A 19,168-nucleotide genomic window follows, 5' to 3' on the forward strand; every position below is an offset into this window, starting at 1 on the left:
CTGACACTCACTATCACTCTCTGACACTCTCTGACACTCTCTGACACTCTCTGACACTCTCTAGCACTCTCTATCACTCTCTATCACTCTCTGACACTCTCTGACACTCTCTGACACTCTCTATCACTCTCAGACACCCACTATGACTCTCTGACACTCTCTGACACTCTCTGACACTCTCTGACACTCTCTAGCACTCTCTATCACTCTCTGACACTCTCTGACACTCACTGACACTCACTCTCACTCTCTGACCCTCTCTGACACTCTCTGACACTCTCTATCACTCTCTGACACTCTCTGACACTCTCTGACACTCTCTGACACTCACTATCACTCTCTGACACTCTCTGACACTCACTGTCACTCTCTGACACTCTCTGACACTCTCTGACACTCTCTGACACTCTCTAGCACTCTCTATCACTCTCTGACACTCTCTGACACTCTCTAGCACTCTCTATCACTCTCTGACACTCTCTGACACTCTCTGACACTCTCTGAAACTCTCTATCACCCTCTGACACTCTCAGACACTCTCTGACACTCTCTATCACTCTCTGACACTCTCTGACACTCTCTGACACTCTCTGACACTCTCTATCACTCTCTGACACTCTCTGACACTCTCTATCACTCTCTGACACTCTCTGACACTCTCTATCACTCTCTGACACTCTCTATCACTCTCTGACACTCTCTGACACTCTCTATCACTCTTTGACACTCTCTATCACTCTCTGACACTCTATATCACTCTCTGACACTCTCTGACACTCTCTATCACTCTCTATCACTCTCTGACTCTCTCAGACACTCACTATCACTCTCTGACACTCACTATCACTCTCTGACACTCTCTGACACTCTCTAGCACTCTCTATCACTCTCTATCACTCTCTGACACTCTCTGACACTCTCTGACACTCTCTATCACTCTCAGACACTCACTATGACTCTCTGACACTCTCTGACACTCTCTGACACTCTCTGACACTCTCTAGCACTCTCTATCACTCTCTGACACTCTCTGACACTCACTGACACTCACTATCACTCTCTGACCCTCTCTGACACTCTCTGACAATCTCTATCACTCTCTGACACTCTCTGACACTCTCTGACACTCACTATCACTCTCTGACACTCTCTGACACTCTCTGACACTCTCTAGCACTCTCTATCACTCTCTGAAACTTTCAGACACTCACTATCACTCTCTGACACTCTCTGACACTCTCTGACACTCTCTGACACTCTCTAGCACTCTCTATCACTCTCTGACACTCTCTGACACTCTCTAGCACTCTCTATCACTCTCTGACACTCTCTGACTCTCTCTGACACTCTCTGAAACTCTCTATCACTCTCTGACACTCTCAGACACTCTCTGACACTCTCTATCACTCTCTGACACTCTCTGACACTCTCTGACACTCTCCATCACTCTCTGACACTCTCTGACACTCTCTATCACTCTCTGACACTCTCTGACACTCTCTATCACTCTCTGACACTCTCTATCACTCTCTGACACTCTCTGACACTCTCTATCACTCTTTGACACTCTCTATCACTCTCTGACACTCTCTATCACTCTCTGACACTCTATATCACTCTCTGACACTCTCTATCACTCTCTATCACTCTCTGACTCTCTCAGACACTCACTATCACTCTCTGACACTCTCTGACACTCTCTATCACTCTCTGACAATCTCAGACACTCTCTGACACTCACTATCACTCTCTGACACTCTCTGACACTCTCTAGCACTCTCTATCACTCTCTGACTCTCTCTGACACTCACTATCACTCTCTGACACTCTCTGACACTCTCTATCACTCTCTATCACTCTCTGACACTCTCAGACACTCTCTGACACTCTCTATCACTCTCTGACACTCTCTGACACTCTCTATCACTCTCTGACACTCTCTGACACTCTCTGACACTCTCAGACACTCTCTGACACTTTCTATCACTCTCTGACACTCTCTGACACTCTCTGACACACTCTATCACTCTCTATCACTCTCTGTCACTCTCTGACACTCTCTATCACTCTCTGACACTCTCTTTCACTCTCTGACACTCTCTGACACTCTATCACTCTCTGACACTCTCTGACACTCTCTATCACTCTCTGACACTCTCTGACACTCTCTGACACTCTCAGACACTCTCTGACACTCTCTATCACTCTCTGACACTCTCTGACACTCTCTCTCACTCTCTGACACACTCTATCACTCTCTATCACTCTCTGACACTCTCTATCACTCTCTGACACTCGCTATCACTCTCTGACACTCTCTATCACTCTCTGACAATCTCAGACACTCTCTGACACTCACTATCACTCTCTGACACTCTCTATCACTCTCTATCACTGTCTGACACTCTCAGACACTCTCTATCACTCTCTGACACTCACTATCACTATCTGACACACTCTGACACTCTCTGACACTCTCTATCACTCTCTATCACTCTCTGACACTCTCTGACACTCTCTGACACTCTCAGACACTCACTGACACTCTCTGAATCTCTCTATCACTCTCCATCACTCTCTGACACTCTCTGACAAACTCTGACATTCTCAGACACTCACTATCACTCTCTGACACTCTCTGACACTCTCTGACACTCTCTATCACTCTCTGACACTCTCTATCACTCTCTATCACTCTCTGACACTCTCTGACACTCTCTGACACTCTCTATCACTCTCTATCACTCTCTGACACTCTCTGACACTCTCTGACACTCTCTGACGCTCTCTATCACTCTCTGACACTCTCTGACACTCACTATCACTCTCTGACACTCACTATCACTCTCTGACACTCTCTGACACTATCTGACACTCTCTGACACTCTCTAGCACTCTCTATCACTCTCTATCACTCTCTGACACTCTCTGACACTCTCTGACACTCTCTATCACTCTCAGACACCCACTATGACTCTCTGACACTCTCTGACACTCTCTGACACTCTCTGACACTCTCTAGCACTCTCTATCACTCTCTGACACTCTCTGACTCTCACTGACACTCTCTGAATCTCTCTATCACTCTCCATCACTCTCTGACACTCTCTGACAAACTCTGACATTCTCAGACACTCACTATCACTCTCTGACACTCTCTGACACTCTCTGACACTCTCTATCACTCTCTGACACTCTCTATCACTCTCTATCACTCTCTGACACTCTCTGACACTCTCTGACACTCTCTATCACTCTCTATCACTCTCTGACACTCTCTGACACTCTCTGACACTCTCTGACGCTCTCTATCACTCTCTGACACTCTCTGACACTCACTATCACTCTCTGACACTCACTATCACTCTCTGACACTCTCTGACACTATCTGACACTCTCTGACACTCTCTAGCACTCTCTATCACTCTCTATCACTCTCTGACACTCTCTGACACTCTCTGACACTCTCTATCACTCTCAGACACCCACTATGACTCTCTGACACTCTCTGACACTCTCTGACACTCTCTGACACTCTCTAGCACTCTCTATCACTCTCTGACACTCTCTGACACTCACTGACACTCACTCTCACTCTCTGACCCTCTCTGACACTCTCTGACACTCTCTGACACTCTCTGACACTCACTATCACTCTCTGACACTCTCTGACACTCTCTGACACTCTCTAGCACTCTCTATCACTCTCTGAAACTTTCAGACACTCACTGTCACTCTCTGACACTCTCTGACACTCTCTGACACTCTCTGACACTCTCTAGCACTCTCTATCACTCTCTGACACTCTCTGACACTCTCTAGCACTCTCTATCACTCTCTGACACTCTCTGACACTCTCTGACACTCTCTGAAACTCTCTATCACCCTCTGACACTCTCAGACACTCTCTGACACTCTCTATCACTCTCTGACACTCTCTGACACTCTCTGACACTCTCTGACACTCTCTGACACTCTCTATCACTCTCTGACACTCTCTGACACTCTCTATCACTCTCTGACACTCTCTATCACTCTCTGACACTCTCTGACACTCTCTATCACTCTTTGACACTCTCTATCACTCTCTGACACTCTATATCACTCTCTGACACTCTCTGACACTCTCTATCACTCTCTATCACTCTCTGACTCTCTCAGACACTCACTATCACTCTCTGACACTCACTATCACTCTCTGACACTCTCTGACACTCTCTAGCACTCTCTATCACTCTCTATCACTCTCTGACACTCTCTGACACTCTCTGACACTCTCTATCACTCTCAGACACTCACTATGACTCTCTGACACTCTCTGACACTCTCTGACACTCTCTGACACTCTCTAGCACTCTCTATCACTCTCTGACACTCTCTGACACTCACTGACACTCACTATCACTCTCTGACCCTCTCTGACACTCTCTGACACTCTCTATCACTCTCTGACACTCTCTGACACTCTCTGACACTCACTATCACTCTCTGACACTCTCTGACACTCTCTGACACTCTCTAGCACTCTCTATCACTCTCTGAAACTTTCAGACACTCACTATCACTCTCTGAAACTCTCTGACACTCTCTGACACTCTCTGACACTCTCTAGCACTCTCTATCACTCTCTGACACTCTCTGACACTCTCTAGCATTCTCTATCACTCTCTGACACTCTCTGACTCTCTCTGACACTCTCTGAAACTCTCTATCACTCTCTGACACTCTCAGACACTCTCTGACACTCTCTATCACTCTCTGACACTCTCTGACACTCTCTGACACTCTCCATCACTCTCTGACACTCTCTGACACTCTCTATCACTCTCTGACACTCTCTGACACTCTCTATCACTCTCTGACACTCTCTATCACTCTCTGACACTCTCTGACACTCTCTATCACTCTTTGACACTCTCTATCACTCTCTGACACTCTCTATCACTCTCTGACACTCTATATCACTCTCTGACACTCTCTGACACTCTCTATCACTCTCTATCACTCTCTGACTCTCTCAGACACTCACTATCACTCTCTGACACTCTCTGACACTCTCTATCACTCTCTGACAATCTCAGACACTCTCTGACACTCACTATCACTCTCTGACACTCTCTGACACTCTCTAGCACTCTCTATCACTCTCTGACTCTCTCTGACACTCACTATCACTCTCTGACACTCTCTGACACTCTCTATCACTCTCTATCACTCTCTGACACTCTCAGACACTCTCTGACACTCTCTATCACTCTCTGACACTCTCTGACACTCTCTATCACTCTCTGACACTCTCTGACACTCTCTGACACTCTCAGACACTCTCTGACACTTTCTATCACTCTCTGACACTCTCTGACACTCTCTATCACTCTCTGACACACTCTATCACTCTCTATCACTCTCTGACACTCTCTACCACTCTCTGACACTCACTATCACTCTCAGACACTCTCTATCACTCTCTGACACTCTCTGACACTCTCTGACACTCACTATCACTCTCTGACACTCTCTGACACTCGCTATCACTCTCTGACACTCTCTGACACCCTCTGACACTCTCTGACACTCTCTAGCACTCTCTATCACTCTCTGACTCTCTCTGACACTCTCTATCACTCTCTATTACTCTCTGACACTCTCAGACCCTCTCTGACACTCACTATCACTATCTGACACTCTCTGACACTCTCTATCACTCTCTATTACTCTCTGACACTCTCAGACACTCTCTGACACTCTCTATCACTCTCTGACACTCTCTGACACTCTCTATCACTCTCTGACACTCTCTGACACTCTCAGACACTCTCTGACACTCTCTATCACTCTCTGACAATCTCTGACACTCTCTATCACTCTCTGACACACTCTATCACTCTCTATCACTCTCTGACACTCTCTATCACTCTCTGACACTCTCTATCACTCTCTGACAATCTCAGACACTCTCTGACACTGACTATCACTCTCTGACACTCTCTGACACTCTCTATCACTCTCTATCACTCTCTGACACTCTCAGACACTCTCTATCACTATCTGACACTCACTATCACTATCTGACACACTCTGACACTCTCTGACACTCTCTATCACTCTCTATCACTCTCTGACACTCTCTGAAACTCTCTGACATTCTCAGACACTCACTATCACTCTCTGACACTCTCTGACACTATCTGACACTCTCTATCACTCTCTATCACTCTCTGACACTCTCTATCACTCTCTGACACTCTCTGAATCTCTCTGATACTCTCTATCACTCTCTGACACTCTCTATCACTCTCTATCACTCTCTGACACTCTCTGACACTCTGTGACACTCTCTATCACTCTCTATCACTCTCTGACACTCTCTGACACTCTCTGACACTCTCTGACGCTCTCTATCACTCTCTGACACTCTCTGACACTCTCTGACACTCACTATCACTCTCTGACACTCTCTGACACTCTCTGACACTCTCTGACACTCTCTAGCACTCTCTATCACTCTCTATCACTCTCTATCACTCTCTGACACTCTCTGACACTCTCGGACGCTCTCTATCACTCTCTGACACTCTCTGACACTCTCTGACACTCACTATCACTCTCTGACACTCTCTGACACTCTCTGACACTCTCTGACACTCACTATCACTCTCTGACACTCTCTGACACTCTCTGACACTCTCTGACACTCTCTAGCACTCTCTATCACTCTCTATCACTCTCTGACACTCTCTGACACTCTCTGACACTCTCTATCACTCTCAGACACTCACTATGACTCTCTGACACTCTCTGACACTCTCTGACACTCTCTGACACTCTCTATCACTCTCTGACACACTCTGACACTCACTGACACTCACTATCACTCTCTGACCCTCTCTGACCCTCTCTGACACTCTCTGACACGCTCTATCACTCTCTGACACTCTCTGACACTCTCTGACACTCACTATCACTCTCTGACACTCTCTGACACTCTCTGACACTCTCTGACACTCTCTAGCACTCTCTATCACTCTCTGACACTCTCTAGCACTCTCTGTCACTCTCAGACACTCTCCGACACTCTCTGACTCTCTCTGAAACTCTCTATCACTCTCTGACACTCTCTGACACTCTCTGACACTCTCTTTCACTCTCTGACACTCTCTATCACTCTCTGACACTCTCAGACACTCTCTGACACTCTCTGACACTCTCAGACACTCACTCTCACTATCTGACACTCTCTGACACTCTCTGACACTCTCTATCACTCTCTATCACTCTCTGACACTCTCAGACACACTCTGACACTCTCTGACACACTCTGACAATCTCTGTCACTCTCTATCACTCTCAGACACTCTCTGACACTCTCTGACACTCTCTGAAACTCTCTATCACTCTCTATCACTCTCTGACACTCTCTGACACTCTCTGAAACTCTCTATCACTCTCTATCGCTCTCTGACACTCTATATCACTCTCTGACACTCTCTGAAACTCTCTATCACTCACTATCACTCTCTGACACTCTCTGACACTCTCTGACACTCTCTATCACTCTCTATCACTCTCTGATACTCTCAGACACTCTCTGACACTCTCTATCACTCTCTGACACTCTCTGACACTCTCTATCACTCTCTGACACTCTCTGACACTGTCTGACACTCTCAGACACTCTCTGACACTCTAATTCACTCTCTGACACTGTCTGACACTCGCTATCACTCTCTGACACTCTCTATCACTCTCTATCACTCTCTGACACTCTCAGACACTCTCTGACACTCTCTGAAACTCTCTATCACTCTCTATCACTCTCTGACACTCTCTGACACTCTCTATCACTCTCTGACACTCTCTATCACTCTCTATCACTCTCTGACACTCTCTGACACTCTCTATCACTCTCTATCACTCTCTGACGCTCTCTGACACTCTCTGACACTCACTATCACTCTCTGACCCTCTCTGACACTCTCTGACACTCTCTATCACTCTCTGACACTCTCTGACACTCTCTGACACTCACTATAACTCTCTGACACTCTCTGACACTCTCTGACACTCTCTAGCACTCTCTATCACTCTCTAACACTCTCTGACACTCTCTGACTCTCTGACACTCTCTGTCACTCTCAGACACTCACTAAGACTCTCTGACACTCTCTGACACTCTCTGACACTCCCTGACACTCTCTAGCACTCTCTAGCACTCTCTATCACTCTCTGACACTCTCTGACACTCACTGACACTCACTATCACTCTCTGACACTCTCTGACACTCTCTAACACTCTCTAGCACTCTCTATCACTCTCTGACACTCTCAGACACTCACTATCACTCTCTGACACTCTCTGACACTCTCTAGCACTCTCTATCACTCTCTGACACTCTCAGACACTCTCTGACACTCTCTGAAACTCTCTATCACTCTCTATCACTCTCTGACACTCACTATCACTCTCTGACACTCTCTGACACTCTCTGACACTCTCTGAAACTCTCTATCACTCTCTATCACTCTCTGACACTCTCACACACTCACTATCACTCTCTGACACTCTCTGACACTCTCTGAAACTCTCTAGCACTCTCTATCACTCTCTGACACTCTCTGACACTCTCTAGCACTCTCTCTCACTCTCTGACACTCTCTGACACTCTCTGACACTCTCTGAAACTCTCTATCACTCTCTATCACTCTCTGACACTCTCTGACACTCTCTATCACTCTCTGACACTCTCTATCACTCTCTGACACTCTCTGACACTCTCAGACACTCACTCTCACTATCTGACACTCTCTGACACTCTCTGACACTCTCAGACACTCACTCTCACTATCTGACACTCTCTGACACTCTCTGACACTCTCTGACACTCTCTATCGCTCTCTATCACTCTCTGACACTCTCAGACACACTCTGACACTCTCTGACACACTCTGACAATCTTTGTCACTCTCTATCACTCTCAGACACTCACTCTCACTATCTGACACTCTCTGACACTCTCTGACACTCTCAGACACTCACTCTCACTATCTGACACTCTCTGACACTCTCTGACACACTCTGACACTCTCTATCACTCTCTATCACTCTCTGACACTCTCAGACACACTCTGACACTCTCTGACACACTATGACAATCTCTGTCACTCTCTATCACTCTCAGACACTCTCTGACACTCTCTGACAATCTCTGACAATCTCTATCACTCTCAGACACTCTCTGACACTCTCTGACACTCTCTGAAACTCTCTATCACTCTCTGACACTCTCAGACACTCACTATCACTCTCTGACACTCTCATACACTCTCTGACACTCTCTAGCACTCTCTATCACTCTCTGACACTCTCTGACACTCTCTAGCACACTCTCTCACTCTCTGACACTCTCTGACACTCTCTGACACTCTCTGACACTCTCTGAAACTCTCTATCACTCTCTATCACTCTCTGACACTCTCTGACACTCTCTATCACTCTCAGATACACTCTGACACTCTCTGACACACTCTGACAATCTATGTCACTCTCTGACACTCTCAGACACTCACTCTCACTATCTGACACTCTCTGACACTCTCTGACACTCTCTGACACTCACTCTCACTATCTGACACTCTCTGACACTCTCTGACACTCTCTGACACTCTCTATCACTCTCTATCACTCTCTGACACTCTCAGACACACTCTGACACTCTCTGACACACTCTGACAATCTATGTCACTCTCTATCACTCTCAGACACTCACTCTCACTATCTGACACTCTCTGACACTCTCTGACACTCTCAGACACTCACTCTCACTATCTGACACTCTCTGACACTCTCTGACACTCTCTGACACTCTCTATCACTCACTATCACTCTCTGACACTCTCTGACACTCTCTGACACTCTCTAGCACTCTCTATCACTCTCTGACACTCTCAGACACTCTCTGACACTCTCTGAAACTCTCTATCACTCTCTATCACTCTCTGACACTCACTATCACTCTCTGACACTCTCTGACACTCTATCACTCTCTACCACTTTCTGACACTCTCAGACACTCTCTGACACTCTCTATCACTCTCTGACACTCTCTGACACTCTCTATCACTCTCTGTCACTCTCTGACACTCTCTATCACTCTCTGACACTCTCTGACACTCTATCACTCTCTGACACTCTCTATCACTCTCTATCACTCTCTGACACTCTCTATCACTCTCTGACACTCTCTATCACTCTCTGACACTCTCTGACACTCTATATCACTCTCTATCACTCTCTGACACTCTCAGACACTCACTATCACTCTCTGACACTCTCTGACACTCTCTGACACTCTCAGACACTCTCTGACACTCTCTGAAACTCTCTATCACTCTCTATCACTCTCTGACACTCACTATCACTCTCTGACACTCTCTGACACTCTATCACTCTCTATCACTTTCTGACACTCTCAGACACTCTCTGACACTCTCTATCACTCTCTGACACTCTCTGACACTCTCTGTCACTCTCTGTCACTCTCTGACACTCTCTATCACTCTCTGACACTCTCTGACACTCTATCACTCTCTGACACTCTCTATCACTCTCTATCACTCTCTGACACTCTCTATCACTCTCTGACACTCTCTATCACTCTCTGACACTCTCTGACACTCTCTGACACTCTCTATCACTCACTATCACTCTCTGACACTCTCTGACACTCTCTGACACTCTCTAGCACTCTCTATCACTCTCTGACACTCTCAGACACTCTCTGACACTCTCTGAAACTCTCTATCACTCTCTATCACTCTCTGACACTCACTATCACTCTCTGACACTCTCTGACACTCTCTGACACTCTATATCACTCTCTATCACTCTCTGACACTCTCAGACACTCACTATCACTCTCTGACACTCTCTGACACTCTCTGACACTCTCTGACACTCTCTGACACTCTATATCACTCTATATCACTCTCTGACACTCTCAGACACTCACTATCACTCTCTGACACTCTCTGACACTCTCTATCACTCTCTATCACTCTCTGACAATCTCAGACACTCTCTGACACTCACTATCACTCTCTGACACTCTCTGACACTCGCTATCACTCTCTGACACTCTCTGACACCCTCTGACACTCTCTGACACTCTCTAGCACTCTCTATCACTCTCTGACTCTCTCTGACACTCTCTGACACTCACTATCACTCTCTGACTCTCTCTGACACTCACTATCACTCTCTATCACTCTCTGACACTCTCAGACACTCTCTGACACTCTCTATCACTCTCTGACACTCTCTGACACTCTCTATCACTCTCTGACACTCTCTGACACTCTCTGACACTCTCAGACACACTCTGACACTCTCTATCACTCTCTGACATTCTCTGACACTCTCTATCACTCTCTGACACACTCTATCACTCTCTATCACTCTCTGACACTCTCTATCACTCTCTGACACTCTCTATCACTCTCTGACACTCACTATCACTATCTGACACACTCTGACACTCTCTGACACTCTCTATCACTCTCTATCACTCTCTGACACTCTCTGACACTCTCTGACACTCTCAGACACTCACTGACACTCTCTGAATATCTCTATCACTCTCTATCACTCTCTGACACTCTCTGACACACTCTGACATTCTCAGACACTCACTATCACTCTCTGACACTCTCTGACACTCTCTGACACTCTCTATCACTCTCTATCACTCTCTGACACTCACTATCACTCTCTGACACTCTCTGACACTCTCTATCACTCTCTATCACTCTCTGACACTCTCAGACACTCTCTATCACTCTCTGACACTCACTATCACTATCTGACACACTCTGACACTCTCTGACACTCTCTATCACTCTCTATCACTCTCTGACACTCTCTGACACTCTCTGACACTCTCAGACACTCACGGACACTCTCTGAATATCTCTATCACTCTCTATCACTCTCTGACACTCTCTGACACACTCTGACATTCTCAGACACTCACTATCACTCTCTGACACTCTCTGACACTCTCTGACACTCCCTATCACTCTCTATCACTCTCTGACACTCTCTATCACTCTCTGACACACTCTGAAACTCTCTGATACTCTCTATCACTCTTTAACACTCTCTATCACTCTCTATCACTCTCTGACACTCTCTGACACTCTCTGACACTCTCTGACTCTCTCTATCACTCTCTATCACTCTCTGACACTCTCTGACGCTCTCTGACACTCACTATCACTCTCTGACCCTCTCTGACACTCTCTGACGCTCTCTATCACTCTCTGACACTCTCTGACACTCTCCAACACTCATTATCACTCTCTGACACTCTCTGACACTCTCTGACACTCTCTAGCACTCTCTATCACTCTCTATCACTCTCTGACACTCTCTGACACTCTCTATCACTCTCAGACACTCACTATGAATCTCTGACACTCTCTGACACTCTCTGACACTCTCTAGCACTCTCTAGCACTCTCTATCACTCTCTGACACTCTCTGACACACTCTGACAATCTCTGTCACTCTCTATCACTCTCAGACACTCTCTGACACTCTCTGACACTCTCTGAAACTCTCTATCACACTCGGACACTCTCTGACACTCTCTGAAACTCTCTATCACTCTCTATCGCTCTCTGACACTCTCTATCACTCTCTGACACTCTCTGAAACTCTCTATCACTCACTATCACTCTCTGACACTCTCTGACACTCTCTGACACTCTCTATCACTCTCTATCACTCTCAGACACTCTCTGACACTCTCTGACACTCTCTGACACTCTCTGACACTCTCTATCACTCTCTATCACTCTCTGACACTCTCTATCACTCTCTATCACTCTCTGACACTCTCTGACACTCTCTATCACTCTCTATCACTCTCTGACACTCTCAGACACACTCTGACAATCTCTGTCACTCTCTATCACTCTCAGACACTCTCTGACACTCTCTGACACTCTCTGAAACTCTCTATCACTCTCTGACACTCTCTGACACTCTCTGAAACTCTCTATCACTCTCTATCGCTCTCTGACACTCTCTATCACTCTCTGACACTCTCTGAAACTCTCTATCACTCACTATCACTCTCTGACACTCTCTGACACTCTCTGACACTCTCTATCACTCTCTATCACTCTCTGACACTCTCAGACACTCTCTGACACTCTCTATCACTCTCTGACACTCTCTGACACTCTCTATCACTCTCTGACACTCTCTGACACTCTCTATCACTCTCTGACACTCTCTATCACTCTCTGACACTCTCTGACACTCTCTGACACTCTCTGACACTCTCAGACACTCACTCTCACTATCTGACACTCTCTGACACTCTCTGACACTCTCTGACACTCTCAGACACTCACTCTCACTATCTGACACTCTCTGACACTCTCTGACACTCTCTGACACTCACTCTCACTATCTGACACTCTCTGACACTCTCTGACACTCTCTGACACTCTCTATCACTCTCTATCACTCTCTGACACTCTCTGACACTCTCAGACACACTCTGACACTCTCTGACACACGCTGACAATCTCTGTCACTCTCTATCACTCTCAGACACTCACTCTCACTATCTGACACTCTCTGACACTCTCTGACACTCTCTGACACTCTCAGACACTCACTCTCACTATCTGACACTCTCTGACACTCTCTGACACTCTCTGACACTCTCTATCACTCTCTATCACTCTCTGACACTCTCAGACACACTCTGGCACTCTCTGACACACTCTGACAATCTCTGTCACTCTCTATCACTCTCAGACAATCACTCTCACTCTCAGACACACTCTGACACTCTCTGACACACTCTGACAACTCTGTCACTCTCTATCACTCTCAGACACTCTCTGACACTCTCTGACACTCTCTGACACTCTCTGAAACTCTCTGACACTCTCTATCACTCTATATCACTCTCTGACACTCTCTGACACTCTCAGACACACTCTGACACTCTCTGACACACTCTGACAATCTCTGTCACTCTCTATCACTCTCAGACACTCACTCTCACTATCTGACACTCTCTGACACTCTCTGACACTCTCTGACACTCTCAGACACTCACTCTCACTATCTGACACTCTCTGACACTCTCTGACACTCTCTATCACTCTCTATCACTCTCTGACACTCTCAGACACACTCTGACACTCTCTGACACACTCTGACAATCTCTGTCACTCTCTATCACTCTCAGACACTCACTCTCACTCTCTGACACTCTCTGACACTCTCTATCACTCTCTATCACTCTCTGACACTCTCTGACACTCTCAGACACACTCTGACACTCTCTGACACACTCTGACAATCTCTGTCACTCTCTATCACTCTCAGACACTCACTCTCACTCTCTGACACTCTCTGACACTCTCTATCACTCTCTATCACTCTCTGACACTCTCAGACACACTCTGACACTCTCTGACACACTCTGACAATCTCTGTCACTCTCTATCACTCTCAGACACTCTCTGACACTCTCTGACACTCTCTGAAACTCTCTATCACTCTCTGACACTCTCTGACACTCTCTGAAACTCTCTATCACTTTCTATCGCTCTCTGACACTCTCTATCACTCTCTGACACTCTCTGAAACTCTCTATCACTCACTATCACTCTCTGACACTCTCTGACACTCTCTGACACTCTCTATCACTCTCTATCACTCTCTGACACTCTCAGACACTCTCTGACACTCTCTATCACTCTCTGACACTCTCTGACACTCTCTATCACTCTCTGACACTCTCTGACACTCTCTGACACTGTCTGACACTCTCAGACACTCTCTGACACTCTCTATCACTCTCTGACACTCTCTGACACTCGCTATCACTCTCTGACACTCTCTATCACTCTCTATCACTCTCTGACACTCTCAGACACTCTTGACACTCTCAGACACTCACTCTCACTCTCTGACACTCTCTGACACTCTCTATGACTCTCTGACACTCTCTATCACTCTCTATCACTCTCTGACACTCTCAGACACACTCTGACACTCTCTGACACACTCTTACAATCTCTGTCACTCTCTATCACTCTCAGACACTCTCTGACACTCTCTGACTCACTCTGAAACTCTCTATCACTCTCTGACACTCTCTGACACTCTCTGAAACTCTCTATCACTCTCTATCGCTCTCTGACACTCTCTATCACTCTCTGAAACTCTCTGAAACTCTCTATCACTCACTATCACTCTCTGACACTCTCTGACACTCTCTGACACTCTCTGACACTCTCAGACACTCTCTGACACTCTCAGACACTCTCTGACACTCTCTGACACTCTCTGACACTCTCTATCGCTCTCTGACACTCTCTGACACTGTCTGACACTCTCAGACACTCTCTGACACTCTCTATCACTCTCTGACACTCTCTGACACTCGCTATCACTCTCTGACACTCTCTATCACTCTCTATCACTGTCTGACACTCTCAGACACACTCTGACACTCTCTGAAACTCTCTATCACTCTCTGACACTCTCTATCACTCTCTGACACTCTCTATCACTCTCTGACACTCTCTATCACTCTCTATCACTCTCTGACACTCTCAGACACACTCTGACACTCTCTGACACACTCTGACAATCTCTGTCACTCTCTATCACTCTCAGACACTCTCTGACACTCTCTGACACTCTCTGAAACTCTCTATCACTCTCTGACACTCTCTGACACTCTCTGAAACTCTCTATCACTCTCTATCGCTCTCTGACACTCTCTATCACCCTCTGACACTCTCTGAAACTCTCTATCACTCACTATCACTCTCTGACACTCTCTGACACTCTCTGACACTCTCTATCACTCTCTGACACTCTCTGACACTCTCTGACACTGTTTGACACTCTCAGACACTCTCTGACACTCTCTATGACTCTCTGACACTCTCTGACACTCGCTATCACTCTCTGACACTCTCTATCACTCTCTATCACTCTCTGACACTCTCAGACACTCTCTGACACTCTCTGAAACTCTCTATCACTCTCTGACACTCTCTATCACTCTCTGACACTCTCTATCACTCTCTGACACTCTCAGACACTCTCTGACACTCTCTGACACTCTCAGACACTCACTCTCACTATCTGACACTCTCTGACCCTCTCTATCACTCTCTATCACTCTCTGACACTCTCAGACACACTCTGACACTCTCTGACACACTCTGACAATCTCTGTCACTCTCTATCACTCTCAGACACTCTCTGACACTCTCTGACACTCTCTGAAACTCTCTATCACTCTCTATCACTCTCTGACACTCTCTGACACTCTCTGAAACTCTCTATCACTCTCTATCGCTCTCTGACACTCTCTATCACTCTCTGACACTCTCTGAAACTCTCTATCACTCACTATCACTCTCTGACACTCTCTGACACTCTCTGACACTCTCTATCACTCTCTATCACTCTCTGACACTCTCAGACACACTCTGACACTCTCTGACACACTCTGACAATCTCTGTCACTCTCTATCACTCTCAGACACTCTCTGACACTCTCTGACACTCTCTGACCCTCTCTATCACTCTCTATCACTCTCTGACACTCTCAGACACACTCTGACACTCTCTGACACACTCTGACAATCTCTGTCACTCTCTATCACTCTCAGACACTCTCTGACACTCTCTGACACTCTCTGAAACTCTCTATCACTCTCTATCACTCTCTGACACTCTCTGACACTCTCTGAAACTCTCTATCACTCTCTATCGCTCTCTGACACTCTCTATCACTCTCTGACACTCTCTGAAACTCTCTATCACTCACTATCACTCTCTGACACTCTCTGACACTCTCTGACACTCTCTATCACTCTCTATCACTCTCTGACACTCTCAGACACACTCTGACACTCTCTGACACACTCTGGCAATCTCTGTCACTCTCTATCACTCTCAGACACTCTCTGACACTCTCTGACACTCTCTGAAACTCTCTATCACTCTCTATCACTCTCTGACACTCTCAGACACACTCTGACACTCTCTGACACACTCTGACAATCTCTGTCACTCTCTATCACTCTCAGACACTCTCTGACACTCTCTGACACTCTCTGAAACTCTCTATCACTCTCTATCACTCTCTGACACTCTCTGACACTCTCTGAAACTCTCTATCACTCTCTATCGCTCTCTGACACTCTCTATCACTCTCTGACACTCTCTGAAACTCTCTATCACTCACTATCACTCTCTGACACTCTCTGACACTCTCTGACACTCTCTATCACTCTCTATCACTCTCTGACACTCTCAGACACACTCTGACACTCTCTGACACACTCTGACAATCTCTGTCACTCTCTATCACTCTCAGACACTCTCTATCACTCTCAGACACTCTCTGACACTCTCTGACACTCTCTGACACTCACTCTCACTATCTGACACTCTCTGACCCTCTCTATCACTCTCTATCACTCTCTGACGCTCTCAGACACACTCTGACACTCTCTGACACACTCTGACAATCTCTGTCACTCTCTATCACTCTCAGACACTCTCTGACACTCTCTGACACTCTCTGAAACTCTCTATCACTCTCTATCACTCTCTGACACTCTCTGACACTCTCTGAAACTCTCTATCACTCTCTATCGCTCTCTGACACTCTCTATCACTCTCTGACACTCTCTGAAACTCTCTATCACTCACTATCACTCTCTGACACTCTCTGACACTCTCTGACACACTCTATCACTCTCTATCACTCTCTGACACTCTCAGACACACTCTGACACTCTCTGACACACTCTGACAATCTCTGTCACTCTCTATCACTCTCAGACACTCTCTGACACTCTCTGACACTCTCTGAAACTCTCTATCACTCTCTATCACTCTCTGACACTCTCAGACACACTCTGACACTCTCTGACACACTCTGACAATCTCTGTCACTCTCTATCACTCTCAGACACTCTCTGACACTCTCTGACACTCTCTGAAACTCTCTATCACTCTCTATCACTCTCTGACACTCTCTGACACTCTCTGAAACTCTCTATCACTCTCTATCGCTCTCTGACACTCTCTATCACTCTCTGACACTCTCTGAAACTCTCTATCACTCACTATCACTCTCTGACACTCTCTGACACTCTCTGACACTCTCTATCACTCTCTATCACTCTCTGACACTCTCAGACACACTCTGACACTCTCTGACACACTCTGACAATCTCTGTCACTCTCTATCACTCTCAGACACTCTCTGACACTCTCTGACACTCTCTGAAACTCTCTATCACTCTCTATCACTCTCTGACACTCTCAGACACACTCTGACACTCTCTGACACACTCTGACAATCTCTGTCATCTCTATCACTCTCAGACACTCTCTGACATTCTCAGACACTCTCTGAAACTCTCTATCACTCTCTATCACTCTCTGACACTCTCTGACACTCTCTATCACTCTCTATCACTCTCTATCGCTCTCTGACACTCTCTATCACTCACTATCACTCTCTGACACTCTCTGACACTCGATATCACTCTCTGACACTCTCTGACACCCTCTGACACTCTCTGACACTCTCTAGCACTCTCTATCACTCTCTGACTCTCTCTGACACTCTCTGACACTCACTATCACTCTCTGACTCTCTCTGACACTCACTATCACTCTCTATCACTCTCTGACACTCTCAGACACTCTCTGACACTCTCTATCACTCTCTGACACTCTCTGACACTCTCTATCACTCTCTGACACTCTCTGACACTCTCTGACACTCTCAGACACTCTCTGACACTCTCTATCACTCTCTGACATTCTCTGACACTCTCTATCACTCTCTGACACACTCTATCACTCTCTATCACTCTCTGACACTCTCTATCACTCTCTGACACTCTCTATCACTCTCTGACACTCACTATCACTATCTGACACACTCTGACACTCTCTGACACTCTCTATCACTCTCTATCACTCTCTGACACTCTCTGACACTCTCTGACACTCTCAGACACTCACTGACACTCTCTGAATATCTCTATCACTCTCTATCACTCTCTGACACTCTCTGACACACTCTGACATTCTCAG

Source organism: Heterodontus francisci, unplaced genomic scaffold, assembly GCF_036365525.1.
Source record: "Heterodontus francisci isolate sHetFra1 unplaced genomic scaffold, sHetFra1.hap1 HAP1_SCAFFOLD_93, whole genome shotgun sequence".
Taxonomy (NCBI): domain Eukaryota; kingdom Metazoa; phylum Chordata; class Chondrichthyes; order Heterodontiformes; family Heterodontidae; genus Heterodontus; species Heterodontus francisci.